Raw genomic sequence first — 18903 nt, 5'->3', positions numbered from 1 at the left:
GATTTGCTTTCGTGGTCTTTTCCGGCCGGTCAAGCTAATGGCATCTTAACTCTCGGTTTTGTGAGGGTGAGCTGCGCCAGGGTTCTCCATTTATTGAGCCATTGAAGGAAACTCTATAATTCGTACAGCTCTTTACAAGTTAGATTCGTTTGTGTAGTATACAGAGAATATAAAGAGCATGTAAAAAGGCATCCCGGTGATGCTGGCAGGCCGTTCTGCGGACCCAGAGTCTTAAGGGGGTACTTAAGAGGGTCCCTGGATGCGTGCAGGATGCGTGCAGGAGGCGAAAACAGAGTTTGTTGAAGGTACAGAGAGAGTACGATCACAGACAGCGTCGGGGGGATTCAAAGGAAAAGAGAGAGCCTCGTCTTTGCTTGGGGCCTGGGGTTTTTCACTGAGGACAGTCGGTGGTCGGGTGTAGGTGTCCTCTTAGGCATCCAGGAACCAGTGAGAACAAAGATGAGGGTCCAGGTCTTACTCCTTCAAGCCAGGGTATCTTGGTGTCCAGATGTCTAGCGCAGGTGGTCTGGAATACTGTATGATAGCTTCCTCTGGTCATTCTCACCAGACTAGGATAGAATAGGATAAAAAAAAGTTATCTATTCTAAAGAAGTCCCTTACAAGGACGACATACACTATTTGCATTATAAGGCATGTGTAAAATGGGGGTGCAGGTCCTAGCAAGAATAGCAGAGGGGGAAATAGAAGTAGGAAAAGGAAGAAAAAGAGTTCTATGGAGCCCTTCAGTTTCCCTATCTCACTGGGGTGGAATTTTTGTCTCATCCCAAGGGCCCGGAACGATGCATGGCACACAGTACGAGCTCTGTAGGTACGTGTTGAATGATTGACTGTCTTTGCGGGCAGTTCCAGAGCAGCGTCTAATACCGTTATTATACCCCAGGATGTTATTGCCATTGAAGGAAGCATTCCGTAGATGGTAAGTATGATAATGCTTTTTATTCAAAGTGGTCGAATGCTGTGGCTTTACTTAAGGCTTGTTAAGTTCACAAATTCAACCCATGTCCTTCCCCCCCCCCGCCCCCCCCCGCTCCCCCCCCCCGCTGGGTTCTGACTTGCCATGGGAACATATCACCACCAGGGGGCGGTACTTGCTAAGGAACAAATACCAGGCAGGGCTCCCAGTTATAAGACAAATCAGCACTTGGGAGCTAATGTACAGCATGACGACTATAATTAACAGTACTGTATGGTGTATTTGAAAGTTGCTTGAAAAAATTAAATCTTGAAAGTTCTCATCACAAACACAGTGAAGCGACTCGTGTTAACTTACTGTGCTAATCCTCGTGCTGTATGCATATATTTTAAGTCTTAGTGCTGTACACCTTAAACTGAAAGTGTTGTATGTCACTTATAAAACTGGAAGACAACAACAGAGACTCCCTGCCTCCATAGATGTGTCTCCGTGGCCTGAATTTTATATTCCCAACGGCTCAGGGAGTGTAATTATCTTTGGTTTTAAAATAAGAAATGCAGGGGCACCTGGGTGGCTCAGTAGGTTGAGCATCTAACTTCAGCTCAAGTCATGATCTCACGGTTTGTGGGTTCGAGCCCCCCACTGGGCTCTGTGCTGACAGCCCAGAGCCTGGAGCCTGCTTCCCATTCTTCGTGGCCCTCTCTTTGCCCCTCCCCTGCTCACTCTGTCTCTCTCTCTCTCTCTCTCTCTCTCAAAAATAAACATTAAAAAAAAATTAAAATAAGAAATGGGAGGGGTGGAGAGGGGAAGAAATGTAAATAAGCAGTAGAGCTTTGATAATGCCAGCCAAATTTTACTAGGCCACTTCTCATTTAAGATACAATTTCAAACTATGAAATACAGATACACATGTATGTATGATGTGTGTGTCTTTTGCTTTCTCCTTAAACTTGCATACAATTACTCTCTTGAAAGATCTTTGTTTTATCAGTCCCTTTAGACTTGAACCCCATCTAGTTGCCTTCAGAACATTTTAGAGCAATATTTAAACAAAACCTCAGAACATAAATTTAAGCAAGTTTAATCCTATATATGTCACATTGGGAGGATAATTGGAAGCCACAATTATCACAGAAATTAACTTGGAAGGATGTTAGTAATGGTAATGTCCAACAGGTGTTGAACATATGCCCATCAATCAGGTTTATTAATTCTTGCAACCTACTCCTTCAATAGGCACATAATAATCTTTATTTTCCAGAAGAGGAAATGCAGGTTTGGAGAACCTGGGAGACCTACCCACAGTAGATCAAGAACTCCCCCAAAATATTTCCTTACACTAAATCTCCTTTCTGACCTCCTTCTTTACGAACTTTCTCCCCAAATCTTAGCCTCACTCTCTCGGTCTCTCTCCCAAACAAAAAGAGTCATCAGGTCTGTGGCAGTAACTATCAAAGGTCGGCCTAGATAGAACATCTTGTTGTGTCAGAAAGCAAGAAAATACTCAAAGACAGGCAGAAACATGCTCAAAGGGCACAGGATCCAGCTTGACAAGGGTTTTCATTGTACAAATTTAGGACTGTTTAAATAACAAAAAGAATACTGATAAAGGAGTCTAACATTATTGTATATGTTAAAAATCCAGGGGCGCCTGGGTGGCGCAGTCGGTTAAGCGTCCGACTTCAGCCAGGTCACGATCTCGCGGTCCGTGAGTTCGAGCCCCGCGTCAGGCTCTGGGCTGATGGCTCGGAGCCTGGAGCCTGTTTCCGATTCTGTGTCTCCCTCTCTCTCTGCCCCTCCCCCGTTCATGCTCTGTCTCTCTCTGTCCCAAAAATAAATAAAAAATGTTGGAAAAAAAAAATTAAAAAAAAAAAAAAATCCAGTTCATAGCGATACTAAAAAATAAATGGGAGCAGAGAGGAAGTTTTCTTTACAAAATCCAGAGGGTAGAACCACAGAATGGGGAAAAATCCCACTCTGCATCTACCAGTGTAACAATTGTTTCAGAAATGAGTCACCTGTGGATGCTAACAGCATTGGGGAACATTTTTCCAAGATCAAGATATTCTCCTGGTGTCTATCACCCCAGAGGTTATCCCCCAAAGGGATAAAGGAAATTTCAATGGAGAAATCTACTGCACACCACCTTACCAAAGTGGTCAAAATTATCATCACCCAAAATGGGACCATCTGACACTATTTGTGCCTCCTGATTGTGATATAAACATCACCCATGTAGTATAAATGTCTAACCTGATTCTAAAGAACCGCGAGGAAAAGAAATCAGATATATCCAGAAAATGACACATTCTACAAAGCAACTGGCCTAAGCTCTTCAAAAATATCGGTTCCACGACAGATGAACCAAAAAAATTCGGGAGCTGTTCTAAATTAAGGGAGCCTAAAGAGATAGGCAATGAATGGCCATGTATGATCCTTATTCGGGTTTGGGATTTGAAAGCAAAAAAATTCCGAGGACATTAGTATGACAAATTTGAATATGAACTGTATAGTAAATATTATTGGATCAATGTTGTATTTCTTGGATTTGATAACAGAATTATGGTCATGAAGGAGGAAATCCATGTTCGTAGGATGGGGGAATATTTAGGAGTAAGTATCCTCCTGCCTATAACTAATTCTCTAATGGCTCAGTAAAAATGGAGGGCTTTATATCTGGAGAGGAAGCAAGAGAAATTCAGCAAATGTGGCAAAATGTCAGCAACTGGTGAGGCTAAGTGAGGTGCTGATTATATTACTCTTTCAAGTGTATTCTGAAATTTTTCAAAATGAAAAGTTGGGGGAATAAACCACAGTTTTCAACCACAGAAGTTTGCTCACATTGCAATGCTACAGGTTCAGCAATTTCATTCCGGAATCCAAACGGCCCCCCAGCCACCCCCCACCAGCCTGGGACTTGTGGTTACCTGGCGGAGGGAAGGGAGAGTTTGGTCTGCTCAGTGCACTGGTTCTTGAAATCTTCTCAGGCTCACTAGCTCTCGGCCTCATGGTCCCCTAGCCCCAGCAATTTCAATGGCCAAGCCTGGTGGCAATCCAGTGGGCAGTGTATGCCTTCTTGGGATCTGGCGAATGAGGTTATCGAATTCAAGGAGAAAAATAACTCACTGACATCTAGAATCCAATTGCTCGGTTACCCACCCAAGACTGGTTATTTTCCCAAGATCACTAGCTGATAAGGGACTCCAGCTCAGATCCATCTCCAAAAGTCATGCTTTGTTTTTCTCTCAAATTCATGTGTTTTTTTAATGAAAACATTTGATTTTACGTTTTCAAATTGTTATACATTTATTTGCCTGAAAACTCAAGAAAATATATAAGGTATACCTTGAAAAGTTTCTGTCCCAGTTCTTATCCCCATTCATCCCCAAAAACCTCACACAGGATATCACTGTTATTAATTTTTTTGTGTATCCTTGAGAGTTCTGGGTGCCTCTATCAGCTAACCCAAATGTATAAACTTATTTCCTCCCCCTTTATGACCTAAAATGTAGCATAGCAAACACATAGTTCTTTGCCTTGCAAAGCTGTGCTTTGAATCAACGTCAATCTGTTCGTACAGTTCTCTTGAGGATGGGTACCAAGACAGAGTTAAATATGCAAAGATTTCATTTGGGCTCCATACCAGTGAGAGAAGAGGGGAAGACTGGCTTCACGTGAAATCCAAGGGAAAGGAAGAGACAATGGAGGCATTCCTGACCCCCCCCCCCCCCCCCCCCCAAGCAGGATAAGGAAGCCTGGTCAAGACCAAGAAAGGAAGGGGGACTCCTTAAGCCCAAGCCTACCACTAGAAGGCTCCCAGTCTCCCAGGGGCAGGCCGGCCACACTCAGCCTCCCGGCTGGGAGCAGCCGGTGGGAGGTGTGCCCTCAGAGCAAACGTGGTGGATTTCAGAGTTCAGTGTCTGGGGCTCTCGGTCATGACACCCCCCTGTAATTAGACATCTATGAAGCACTCAAAACGAGCTGTATTTAAGAAATCAAATAATTAAAGAAGCACTTGCCATGCATTTTACACTTACTACATAATAATCACACACAAACATTTCTGTCAATGATCTCATAGCAGGGCTCAACACCCTCCACATCCACGTGGCCTGAAAGGTACAGACAAACACACAACTCCTGAGATTATAAGAACACAGGAAAAATCAGGTGCAACTCAAGGCTTTTCTTTCTGTTAGTGTGATACCATGGGGCAAATTGGTACCTTCACTTTGAGGCAGCAGTGGAGAGAGAGAGAGAGAGAGAGAGAGAGAGAGAGAGAGATAGAGAGAGAATCTATGGGCTTCTGGAGAAATGAAATGCAGTTGAACATAAAAATATATGTATCGCCCACTCCTTCTGCTAGCATTCCTCCTTTAAGCCATTCCTTTCTTCCTCACACCACAAGAAAATCCGTTCTTTGTTACTAGTAAACAAGAGAGGACCAGAGATACAAATCACCAACGTGAAAGGGTTTTTTTTAGGTAATATTTTCTATTTCATTTGACAAATATGTGTGTGTGTGTGTGTGTGTGTGTGTGTGTGTGTGTGCGTGTGTGCATGCGTGTAAGAATTGTGTTAGGAAAGTACACTTTTTGCTTCTAACCTTCATTAATAAATACCAAGTGATGCTGATTTAAAATGTTAATGATTCAGTAAGTCTTGAGGATGAGACATTGAATCACAAGTTGAAGGCAGTGTGTGGATCATTTATTCCACCCGCCTCATTTACTAGATGGAGAAGATGATTCACAGAAAGATTGGTATTTGGCTCAAGGTCATGCAGAATGCGAGGGTAGCATCTGGGAAAACTGGAAACACCAGGGCATGTGGAAAATGCCAGGACTTCTGAAAATTGGCATGTGCTCCTTAAAATGCTCTGAATCATCCCACCCTGCAACAGCCACACCAAACCCTTCATTTCACAGTTCTGGGAACACTGCAAGAATTCTCTTCCCATTTGCTTAGGACTTCAAAGATGTACTAATCCCTCAAACACATGTTAATATGGATTTTCTTTGATGAAAAGGGACAGATATATTCTCCAGAATTAAGCTCCTCCTTCCTTCCTCCATCCGGTTTCAGAGTGAGTACCTTCCAGTTCACTTAGCGTCTTTCAGGACGGCTCCTGAGGGTGAAAATTAGCTAAAGTGATGCTCTTTGGTGAAGTGAAATACTTTCCTCCAGAGTTCCTCTCCCTAATTATGCATAACTCCTTTTTTTCCCACTTTTTATTGTTGTTTTAAACTTTGGACTTTCCCCTGTCTTATTCCTTATTCCTTGGCCATGACACTCGCCTGTCCCTCCTCCTCTCCCCACCATCCAATCTTGACCTGCCCTGGGAAGAACACACAAGCTGAGTCCTGAATGCCCCAAAACCACCCACACCCACTGACTAACTCATGAAATGTATTTACGTGAGGAAGTAAAAGCATGTATTAGATCCCAGATCTCTACTTCTTAGCCCTATGACCTTGGGACAGTTGGACCATAATTTACTTAAACATACTCTCTCTGAAGTACACTCAGGATATTTGAACTATTTTGCTGCAGTGAGCATCTGCTATCTAAAATCTGTGCACTGGTATATTTCTTCAGCAGAGGTTCCTAGCAGTGGAATTGTTTGGTCCAGGGTATATGTGTTTGAAATTTTGATAGGTACTCTGCCAAAATGTCCATCAAAGCCATTAACCAACAAGACAAAGCAGAGATGTGTTTGTTCCAGATGAAAGTCGCAGATATTATCATAGTGGTAAAAGGCTACGCTTTCATACATCTTTGAATGGGTGAATGGGGTCCAAAGTCACACCCTCTCATCTTCCTCCTTTCCCGCTTCGTACGCAAGAGCTTTTTAAATGTGGCCTGGCATTTACCTGTTTGAGTCTGGCACTTATCTGTTGGAGTACTCAGAGGAAATGCAAACTCAGAGCCAGTAATTTGTCAATCTCTGTTTCAAAGTGCTGGATTATATCTCTCAATCCTATTATATAGATGCTTGTACTCCCTAATTGTATATCTGCAATTAGAATGAGTTGTTCTATCCAGACTTCCCTTAGTGTTTTCCTCCAGATTCCCTCTCAAATGTTCTTAATGCTTTTATTGCTCTTTTACATTACACAAACAACATAACGTCTCTATAAAAATTCAAACCCATAGAGAGCAAAGCATGAGTTGTCCTTCCCAGTCTCGCTGCACCCTATATGTCAATATCTGTAGCTACATCTCAGCCATGCTTAGGTTTTCAGTCCACGATTTGATACTCAACTGCTCCGCGTACTGATAGTATTCAGGTTGTTCAAATGAATCCCCAAGTAGAAGTGGCAAAGGCAGTGACATACAGGGACAACTAGAGAAAGAAATAGAAACTCCCTGAACAGTTCTCTGTGACAACTGTGGGAGTATTTTGATAAGTGTTGGCAGCAGGACACTGCATGTGATGTGGGGAAGGAAACCTTGGCATTCGAACAAGCAAATGGTTTGGCGACAGTTTATTAAATTTCTGCAATGCTTGCAAATGCCAGTAACGCTTTCTCAGACCGCAGACTTACTACATGTGACAGGTTTGGGAACGTTTCACAATTGTCATCAAATAAATGGCCCTTCAAAATTAAAAAAAAGTATACGAACTCTGAATAATTGTCACCACTGAAACACAAGCCTACTGGAGTCGATATATTTAAACTTGTGTATTTTGGTTGCTTCTGTGCCACAGAATCAGAATCTAAGCAAAGGCACCCAAGTACAATTGTAACTCAATCCCACTGGTAGGTTTTGGGTCAACTATTAGACTTTCTTTATACCAAATAAAAGTGCACATTCCTTCCTAAATGTATATCTGTAAATGCCTACATTTAAAAAGATTTCAAAGCAATAGCTACCATTATGCCTTAAGGAACTAGAATAAGAAAGAGCAAACGAAACCCAAAGGCAGCAAAAGGAGGGAAATGAGGAAATTAGAACAGAGATCAATGAAATAGTGAACAGAAAAAACAACAGAGAAAATGAATCCAAAAGTCAGTTATTTGAAAAGATAAACAAAATCAAACAAAACCTTTAGCTAAGCTGCCCAAGAAAAAAGAGAGAAAACACAAATTACTAAAATCAGGAATAAAAGAGGGCACGTTACTCCCAACCTTCTAGTAATAAGTTAGATTTTAAGGAAAGCTATGAACAACTGTATGCCAACAAATCAGATAACTTGGATGAAATGTACAAGTTCCTAGAAAGACACAAACTGCCCAAACTAACTCAAGAAAAAAATTAAAAATCTGAATAGGCCAATAATAAGTAAAGAGATAAAATTAGTAATTTAAAATTTTCTTTACAAACTCTTCCAAAATATTGGAGAGGCAGGAACACTTTTAATTCATGTTATGAGGCCAGAATAATCTGATACCAAAACCAGAAAAATACATCACAAGGAAAAAAACAAACTGTAGACCAAAATCCCTTATGAATATAGATGTAAAAAATCTTCAACAAAATACTAGCAAACTGAATCCAGCAATATAAAAAGATTGTATGCCAGGACCAAATTTATCCCAGAAATTCAAGGGTGGTGTAATATATGAATATTAATCAATGTAATACACTATATATAGAATAAATGACAAAAAAAACCACATGATAATCTCAACAGATGCAGAAAAAGCATTTGATGAAATCTAACATGCTTTCTTCATCAATATGCTCAACAAATCAGGAATGGAAGGGAACTTGCTCAACCATCCACAGATAACATCATACATGATGCTAAAAGACTGAATACTTGCCCTTAAGTAGGAACAAGAAAGAAAAGGATGCCCACTCTTTCACTTCTATTTAACATTGTACTGAATGTCATATCCGGACAATTAGGCATGAAAAGGAAATAAAAGTGCTCACTTCAGCAGCACATATACTAAAATTGGAACAATACAATGAAGATTAGCATGGCCCCTGAACCAGGATTAGACACAAATTCATGAAGCATTCCATTAAAAAAAAGAGCAAATGAGTATCTGGATTGAAAAAAAAAAAGAAGCAAAACTATCTCTATTTGAAGATGACATGATTTTGTACATAGAAAATCCTAAGGAATCCATTAAAAATGTATTAGAACTAATAAGAGTACAAGAAGGTTGCAGGATACAAGATCAATATACAAAAATCTATGGTATTTCTATAGACTGGCATTGAAAGTTCTGAAAATAAAATTAAGAAAACAATACCATTTACAACAGCATCAAAAAGAGTAAATTATTTATGTATAAATTTAGCAAAGGAAGCGCAAGACTTGTACGCTGAAAACTACAAAACATCATTGAAAATAAAGACCTAAAAAAATGGAAAGATATTCTATATTCATGGATCAGAAACTTAATATTGTCAAGATGGTAATACTCCCCAAACTGATTAAAAGATGCAATATAATTCCTATCAAAATCCCAGTTGGCTTTTGAAAAAATGGACAAGCTGATCGTAAAATTCATATAAAATTGCAAAGAACCCAGAAAAACAAAAAAAATCTTAAAAAAATGAAGAATAAAGTTTGAAGAAGCATGCTTCCTGCTTTCAAAATTTAACTATAAAGCTACAGTATTTAAGATGATGTGTCACTGGCTTACAGATAAACATAGAATGATGGAAAAATTGAGAGTCCACAAATGAACCCTTACGTTTATGGTCAATTGATTTTTGACAAATGTACCAAGACATAATAGGGAGAGAACAATATCTTCAATATATATTTCTGGGACAACCAGATATCCACATGAAAAGAACAGAGTTTATTTCTGAGATTTATTTCCCATATCAGACAACATACACAAAAGTTATATGACTTCTTCACAACATATACACAAAATTAATTCAATGGATTATAAACCTAAATGAAAGTGCGAAAACTACAAAACTCTTAGAAAAAAATTTAAGAGTAAACCATTTTGACCTTGAGTTAGGCAGTGGTTTCTTAGATTAAAAAAAAAAAAAGCATAAGTAAAAATAGAAAAAAATAAATTGCACTACATCAAACTTTCTGCACAAAGCATCAAGAAAGTGATCAGATTTCCACAGAATGGGAAAAAAAAATTGCAAATCATATATCCGACAAGAAACTTGTATCCAGAACATATAAAAAACACAACTCAATAACAAAAAAGGGGCAACCAATCTAAATTAAAAGTGGGCAAAACGTTTGAATAGACATTTATCAAAGAAGATATGCAAATAGCCAGCAGGCGTGAAAGCGACATCACTAACCATCAGGGAAAGCACATCTAAACCAAGTGAGTTATTACTTCACACCCATTAGGTTGGCTATAATTAAAAAGGCAGTTGTTAACAAGTGCTGATGAGGATATGGAGATACTGGAAACTTCAGGCACTGCTGGTGTGAATGGAAAGTGGTACAGCTGCTTTGAAAAACAGTCTGGCAGTTCCTTGAAATGTTGAATGTACAGTTATCGTGTAACCTAGCAATTCAACTCGTAGGCATATACCAAGAGAAATGAAAACATACATCCAAACAAAAAGCTGTACCTGAATATTCATAGCAGCATTAGCCATAACAGCCAAAAAGTGGAAACAACCCAAAAGTCCAACAACTAATGGATGAAAACCAAAATGTAGTGAATCCATATGACAGAATATTATTCATCAGTGAAAAGGAATAAAGTACTGATACATGCTACAACATGGATGAGTCTAGAAAACATGCGAAGTAAAAGAAGCCCATCAGAAAAGATGACATAGTGTAGGGTTCAATTTATATTGAGTGTTCAGAACAGGAAACTCTATAGAGACAGAAAGTAGGTTAGTGGTTGATTAGGACTGGAGAAAAGGGGTTGAGACTGAGGGTGAATGCAATGGGTACTAGGTTTCTTTTAGGAAAAAACTAAAATGTTCTTTTTTAAAATTTTTTTTGAAGACAAGTATTGTTTATTGAGAATTTGTTTTCTGTTTTATATAGATGTATCTGTGGGTAACAGTTGTGACAGTCAAAATAAGATGTTCTAAAATTAGATATGGCGATGGTTTCACATCCCTATAAATATACTGAACAACACTGAATTTACACTTTAAATGGGTAGATTGTATAGCATGGGACTTATACCTTAACAAAGCTGTTTTTAAAAAAAATTCTGACCAGTCTGGCTGGCCTTTTGAAAGGATACCTTATTCCTACTCCCTTGGTCATGACACTTGCCTGCCTCTTCCCAGCAAACTTGACATGCCCCAGAGAGAAGGCAAGCTGGGTCCTGACCACGTAAAGCCACCCCAGATTAGTTGGATACAACCAATGTGAAATGCCGGTGAGGTAGCACAGCTCCAGAGATAAGCTGCCTTTGTTCAAATCCCTCCTCTCCACTTTTTAGCCCTTGACTTTTATTAGTTTATTTGCACCTCATCCTTCTAATTAATCATAAAAAATTGGAGCCATTATAACACCTTGTAGCATCTGGGGACAATTAAAGCAGTTAATACATAGGCATTTAGCACACTAATGGGTATACTCAGTGAGATCAGTTTTTGTTACTGGGAGTTGCCTGTTCATACTCTGACCCTTGTGGGTCTAGTTCCGGCCACATTTGGATGACTTCTCACTTTACTTCACATGGAGATAACATCAGTTGCCTTCACTGGGCTCTGTTACATAGCAGAAGGCACCAGCCCTCTTTGCTATGCTGTGGGTGGGCAGCACAGCCATTTGGGCATGGGAGGTAGTTTAGTGCAAATCCATAGTTAAGGGGAATTACGTGTTTTTAATTAGAACATTTTCTGCATCAAGTGTGTAACAACTGAAGGGACACATATTATCTCATTCTTATAAAAATAATTACACATAAAATAGATTTGGAGTATAAAGAAATGCACTTAGAAGATAGTGAACATTGAAAGGGCGCCTGGGTGGCTCAGTCAGTTAAGCGACCGACTTCAGTCCAGGTCATGATCTCAAGGTTCATGGGTTTGAGCCCAGCATCAGGCTCTGCGCTGAGCTCAGAGCCTGCTTCGGATCCTCTGTCTCCCAGTCTCTCTGCCCCTCCCCTGCTTGCTCACATGTGCACATCCTCTCTCTCTCTCTCTCTCTCTCTCTCTCTCTCTCTCTCTCAAAAATAAACATTTTTTTTAAAGAATAGAATGTAGTGCACATTTAAAACGTTGAAAGAAGGGAGTGTATTTGCAATTCTAGTTTTAAACTTTTGACTTACTTGTAACCTGATTGTGTTTTTTTATTCAACTTAGGTTAATTTTCCTGTTGGTATAAGTCATCTCTGATAATCATCGTGTATTTATTCTCATCCCTTTCCTTTGCAATCTACAGTATTTAGATGCTTTGACAAGCTGGAAAATTCAATTCAGTGTTCTCTTCAATAAGAAATTTCCATCATGTTTGTCAATGAGAATTTGAGAATCCAGGTAGTAATATATAACAGATATCTCAAATGTTGGTAACTGAGTATTTATAAACAGACAGGCTGGCTGACTTTTTTTGTTTTTTACTTGTGACACTTTCATGAGCTTTTATAATAGTTTAGAGCAGTGGTTCTATATCTTCCCTGAGTAGCTTTTTTAGACTTTTTCCTAGTACCCACCCCCATGACATTTTATTTTTAAGATTTTATTTTTAAGTAATTTCCACACCCAATGTGGGGCTCAAATTCACAACCCTGAGATCAAGAGTTGCATGCTCTAGGGGCGCCTGGGTGGCTCAGTCGGTTAAGCGTCCGACTTTGGCTCAGGTCACGATCTCGCGGTCCGTGAGTTCGAGCCCCGCATCGGGCTCTGGGCTGACAGCTCAGAGCCTGCAGCCTGCTTCGGATTCTGTGTCTCCCTCTCTCTCTGCCCCTCCCCCGTTCATGCTCTGTCTCTCTCTGTCTCAAAAATAAATAAAGGTTAAAAAAATTAAAAAAAAAAAAAAAGAATGCCTCCAGCATATTTAAAAAAAAAAAAAAAAAAAAAAAAAAAAAAAAAAAAAAAAAAAAAAGAGTTGCATGCTCTACAAACTGAGCCAGCCAGGTGACCCCCTCCATGACGTTTTAGTATCACTGATACAGAGTTGACCCTTGAACAACAAGGGGATTAGAGCACCAACCTCTCACATACTTGAAAATCCACATATAACTTTTAATCCCCCCACCCAAAACTTAACTCCTAATAGCCTTTTTAAAATTTTTTTTAACATTTATTCATTTTTGTTTTCTTTTTAAAATTTTTTTAACGTTTATTTATTTTTGAGACAGAGAGAGACAGAGCATGAATGGGGGAGGGGCAAAGAGCGAGGGAGATACAGAATCGGAAGCAGGCTCCAGGCTGTGAGCCATCAGCCCAGAGCCCCACACGGGGCTCGAACTCACAGACCGCAAGATCGTGACCTGAGCTGAAGTCGGACGCTTAACCGACTGAGCCACCCAGACGCCCCTTTTTAACATTTATTAATTTTTGAAAGGCAGAGAGAAACAGGGTGCGAATAGAGAGGGGCAGAGAGAGAGGGAGACACAGAAACAGAAGCAGGCTCCAGGTTCCTAGCTACCAGCACAGAGCCCGACGCGGGGCTCGAACTCACGGACCTCGAGATCACGACCTGAGCGGAAGTCGGCCACTTAACCGGCTGAGCCATCCAGGTGCCTCATGCTTTTGACCAGAAGCCTACAGATAACACAAACAGTATATTAACACATATTTTGTATGCTGTGTGTATTATATACTGTATTTTTACAAAGCAGTAGCTAGAGCAAAGAAAATGTTATTGAGAAACCATAAAGAAGAGAAAATACACTTACAGTACTGTATTTACTGGGGGAAAAAATCCATGTATAAGTGGACTCATGCAGTTCAAAGCCCTGCTGTTCCAGGTCAGCTAGACTATATATCTGTTGAAGCTTTTTTACCACCAACAAAAGAATTGTCCCCCCTTGGGGGCAATATTGCACCCATTGAGAATTCATGGCCTAATTCTAGTATTCAAAGTTTACATGGTAAACTTCCTCCTCCTGCCATTTGTTATTTCAGTAGCAAAAATACACTTGAGGGGCACCTGGGTGGCTCAGTCAATTAAGCATCCAACCCTTGATGTCACCTTAGGTCTCACAATTGTGAGATCGAGCCCCACATCTGGCCCCACGCTGACAGTGCAGAGCCTGCTTGAGATCCTCTCTCTCTCTGCCCCTCCCCTCCCTCATCCCCCCCTCAAAATAAATAAACATTTTTAATTAATTGAAAAAGAAATACATTCGAAAAACACTCGAATATTGCCATGCTAATTCAGTGTGGTCCATGGATCAACAGCATCACCATTACCCAGTAGCTTGTTAGAAAGGCAGACTTTCAGCCCCACCTCAGACCTCCTCCATCAGAATCTCATTTGAACATGATCTTCTGTTAATTCAGATGTCCATTAGTCTGAGAAGCACTGGTTTAGACTACAGTCCTCTACTCAGTTAGGAAACATTAAGTTAATGTGTGAATGGAAAGAATATGCCTGGGCCCTGAAACCAGGTTTTAGGTAACCCACCCCTTCCTCGCAAGTTCTGACTAATACACCAAATTTTTTTGGTCATCAGTATTCTTTTTTTCTTTTTTAGAGAGAGAGAGGTGTGCAAGTGAGTGAGGGGCAGACAAAGAGAGAGAATCCCAGGAAGGGCAGAGAGAGAGAGAGAGAGAGAGAGAGAGAGAAGCGTGGCTCACCCGAGGCGGGGCTTGAGTTCACGAGATATGGGACTTGAACTCACGTACCATGAGATCATGACCTGAGCCAAAGTCAGATGCTTAACAACTGAGCCACCCAGGCCCCCCCATCGATATTATTTTCTTTTTTTTTTTTTTTTTTTAATTTATTTTCGGGACAGAGAGAGACAGAGCATGAACGGGGGAGGGGCAGAGAGAGAGGGAGACCCAGAATCGGAAACAGGCTCCAGGCTCCGAGCCATCAGCCCAGAGCCCGACGCGGGGCTCGAACTCACGGACCACGAGATCGTGACCCAGCTGAAGTCGGACGCTCAACCGACTGCGCCACCCAGGTGCCCCGATATTATTTTCTTAAACACAGAAATGGGTGTGTTTTGTTTGTTTGAGAAAGGTTAATTTTATGTCCTTCTAAGCAAGTGAAAAATCCCTATGAAGCCTCACCTCGCTGTCCATAAAATGAAGCCTGTTTTGATAATAATAATTTCACTTGGATCAGGTGACAGAAGGAGCCAGTAATAAAGCAAAGAGATTTTTATCTACTTGACTGTTTCAAAGAGCCTGCAAGTTAGCATGAGGATGAGAAGATACCGAGTTAATTCACTTTGGCTCCTTATTTATAAAGATAGAGTTAAGTTTTTCATTAATTTTGGGGGGTCTAAGAATGAAATTTTGAAACGCGTGTGAAATAAATGTGAAACATCTCAGTCATACAGAAGACATAGGCTAACAAATAACCATATACCTACTACCCAGGTGAACAATCTGCCACGTTTAGCTGCTTCCATATTTTTCTGAAACATTTTAATATTTATTCATGAGTTTTACTTAACTAAGACTTTTGAGGTTAACACTAGAGAGAGTTCCACTACCACGAATCTTCCATTGTTATTTCCATCGCGTTTTCTCCGACTACAGGGAATGAGAAAAAAACCCTGGACCTGTCAGACTTGGTCCAAGTACCAGCTGAGTCTTTATTTTTTGATGTTTCCAGAGGAGCCTTGACAGCAGAAAGCCAAGTTCTCTTTAAAATTCTCCACTATTGACAAAGACCGCGGTCAAGTTAGGCCAAAAGCCAAAGTGCTCCTCGTTGAAAAATGCTGTGGAAGATTAGGCTAAATGCCAGCCACTTTTTCTTAATCAAGAAACTCAGCTAACAAGTTGGAGCTTTTAAATGCAGAAGGAAGAGAAGAGAGTATAGAAAAGAGGTAAGAGGAAGATCAGAGGAGAGAAGAAACAACTTCAACTCAACTCAAATGCCACTCAACTCAAAACCCCAACTCAAATGCCCCTCAAAAGGCATCTCTTTCTTATATCTCCCAATATCCCTTTCTACATCTCGACTTACCAGGATAAAATTAAATATATTTTAGACAGTTCATGAGAGGTGTGGTGTGTGTGTGTGTGTGTGTGTGTGTGTGTGTGTGTGCATGTGTTTAGTGGCTGGGGGCAAGAAGGGGAGGGGCAGAGAGAGGAGGTCAGAGGATCCAAAGCAGGCTTTGGGATGACAGCAGAGAGCCGAGAGCCTGAGGCGGGGCTTGAACTCAGGAACCATGAGCCACCCAGGTGCCGGGAAAGTGTCTTTAAAATCACCTACCTCAGCTCTGTGCTGACAGCTCAGGGCCTGGAGCCTGCTTTGGATTCTGTATCTCCCTCTCTCTGCCCCTTCCCTGCTCATGCTCTGTCTCTCTCTGTCTCTCAAAAATGAATAAATGTTAAAAAAAAATTTTTTAATAAAAAAAAAATAAAATCCTACCTCAGACCCATTTTCTATATATTAGGAACTGAGGTTCCAGAGGCATTAGGTGGCTCATCTAAGAGTGTCTCTAGGAAACAGAGATGTTACTTCTGGAATGACCAGTATATCCTCACTTCTGATTTTCAGTACTCCAGGATGTTTAGTCCCTATCCTAGGAAGGACTGATGAGGATGGCCACTCCTACCACCAGGACTCTAATCCGGCATGCTGCTTGCTAAACAGCATCCCTCCCCACGGGGCATTTTCAAAGTCTCCACTGTTGCCAGCCATTGTGTTCACTGGCTCCAAGCCAGCAGACAAGCATTTGAACTTCTGCACCTGAGATGATTCCTAGCCCTTCAGGGAACCAACAGCCTGGCTTTCTTTATAGTATTACACTTCCAGGAAAAAAAATATTTTCGCAGAGTGTTCTAATTCGCAGGAGTATTTACATCTATAAGGCACAAGGCAAGCCTTAAAAATTCGGTGAGATGACAGAGTTTTAAAGTCTATCATATGAGAAAATATGCCCTCTCTTGACTTTTCCAAAGAAACATAAACCTTGGCTTACATGGTGGACAGAATGTTGTCACTTACAGTGTTTTTAGTGGCAAAACTAAAGGTTAATTTGAGCTACTTTTCATCAGGGCCAAAAAAAAAAAAAAAAAAAAAAAAAAAGCATTCTGGAAAGACTAACACTATCCACCTGGTTTAAAGAGGATGGATCCAAGAACACAGTGGATTCTTAAATCTTTGGGAGCAAAAAGGCATCATTCTGTTCCTTGTCCACCTCATCCAGTTTTTGCCAGAGCAAGGTACATCAAGTTCATTTGTGTTCTCCAACCCTCTCCCAAAGATCTTAAAGATGAAAGAACACAGTTGAGATGCTGGTAGGAAAAGTTGTTTTGAGTATCGAATGCTAAGTATAGCATGAAGAACTTGATTATGCAAAACATTAAAATATGTTCGGGATATAAACACCAAATAAATAATAAACAGTCCGTTTGCTACACGCACTTCTATTTATCTGCCTTATGTTGGAGGACATACTGAACTCCGTACTTCAGAGGAGGGCCTTGAGGGGCGCCTGGGTGGCTCAGTCGGTTGAGCGTCCAACTTCGGCCCAGGTCATGATCTTGCTCTCTGAGAGTTCTAGCCCCCACGGCGGGCTCTGCGCTGACAGCTCGGAGCCTGGAGCCTGCTTCGGATTCCGCGTCTCCTTCTCTCTCTGTCCCTCCCCAACTTGTGTGCGCGAGCGTGCTCTCCCTCTCTCTCTGTCTCTCTCTCTCCCTCAAAAGTAAATAAACATTAAAAAAAATTCAAAAGAGGGCTTGAGGACTAGGGCTAAAGACAAAGGGCTGCAGTGGCTTCTATCTTTTTCTATCTGTAATTCAAGAAAAATTAACCGAAATGCAAAGAATGCTTTAATTTTTTAAATTTATTTGAGAGAGAGAGAGAGAGAGAGAGCTTGCACATAAGCAGGGTAGAGGAGCACAGAGAGAGAGAGAGAGAGAGCGAGCAAATCTCAAGCAGGCTCCATGCTCAGTGTGGAGCCCAACACAGGGTTTGATCCCATGACCCTGGGATTATGACCCGAGCCAAAATCAAGAGGTGGACACTCAACCGACTGAGCCACCCAGGTGCCCCCAAAGAATACTTTTAAGTCACGTTTTTCTTTTTTGGTTCAATGGCAGAAATACTCTCTTGGCAAATAAGCAGGTAAGAGACTCTACTACTAAAAACTCAAATATTGCCATTGTCAGTTTGGCCATGAGCCAAAAACTTCCAAATTTTTTACACACAACTACCTTGAGGTAACAGACAATAATAATAGTGGGACCTTTGGAGACAGGTACATAAAAATGTGTATCATAGGGGCACCTGGGTGGTTGAGCGTCCAACTTCGGCTCAGATCATGATCTCACGGTTCATGAGTTCAAGCCCCGTGTCAGGCTCTGGGCTGGCAGCTCGGAGCCCGGAGCCTGCTTCGGATTCTGTGTCTCCCTCGCTCTCTGCCCCTCCCCCGCTCACGCTCAGTCTCTCTCGCTCTCAAAAATAAACATTAAAAAAAATTTTTTTAATAAAAAAAAGAATGTGTATCATACTTTGTGCTGTTAAAAAAATCAGACCCACCTCAAAGTAAACGAAATATGAATCCATCAAATAATTATGAAATCCCTACAATAAATGCAAAGGCGCCATAAGTAATGCTGCTGCAGTAGACTGGTTACTCGCAAAGATGGTCACAAGAGCGGAGGTCACATGGCAGTGTTGTAATGGCTTTAGACGCAGGCAGACATGTAACCATCTTTTGTTCTGCCACTGGCCAACTGGGTGGCCTGTGTCAATGTTTTGGACCTCACTCCTACCCTCACTTCCTCTAGTGTGCAATCGAAGGAGATAATGAAAATAGAGCACTGGGCAATGAGATGGGCATATGGAGATACTGAAGCTTAAAAGTACCAGTGACTGGAAAAAGATACTGTTAGGTGCTATGGACTGAATGTTTGTGTTCCCACAAATTTATATGTTGAAGCCCTAATCCGAATGTGATGGCATTTTGGAGGTG

At 40.9% G+C, this 18903-nt stretch overlaps 1 long non-coding RNA gene and 1 other non-coding gene across 2 annotated transcripts; one reads left to right on the top strand and one right to left on the bottom strand.

Annotated features, from left to right (window-relative positions):
- Positions 1–58: 58 nt before the first annotated feature.
- On the bottom strand, positions 59–13513 carry LOC122229420. Its single transcript, XR_006206986.1, has 3 exons — positions 13483–13513; positions 3862–4017; positions 59–569 (listed from the first exon to the last, which is right to left on the bottom strand). It is a non-coding gene; the product is annotated as an uncharacterized LOC122229420 (long non-coding RNA).
- On the top strand, positions 8811–8917 carry LOC122198978. Its single transcript, XR_006193263.1, has one exon. It is a non-coding gene; the product is annotated as a U6 spliceosomal RNA (small nuclear RNA).
- Positions 13514–18903: the final 5390 nt, after the last annotated feature.

This window comes from Panthera leo, chromosome C2 (assembly GCF_018350215.1).
Source record: "Panthera leo isolate Ple1 chromosome C2, P.leo_Ple1_pat1.1, whole genome shotgun sequence".
Taxonomy (NCBI): Eukaryota; Metazoa; Chordata; class Mammalia; order Carnivora; family Felidae; genus Panthera; species Panthera leo.
Note: the sequence above shows the minus strand (reverse complement) of the source record. Positions and strands in the feature narration are given on the sequence as shown.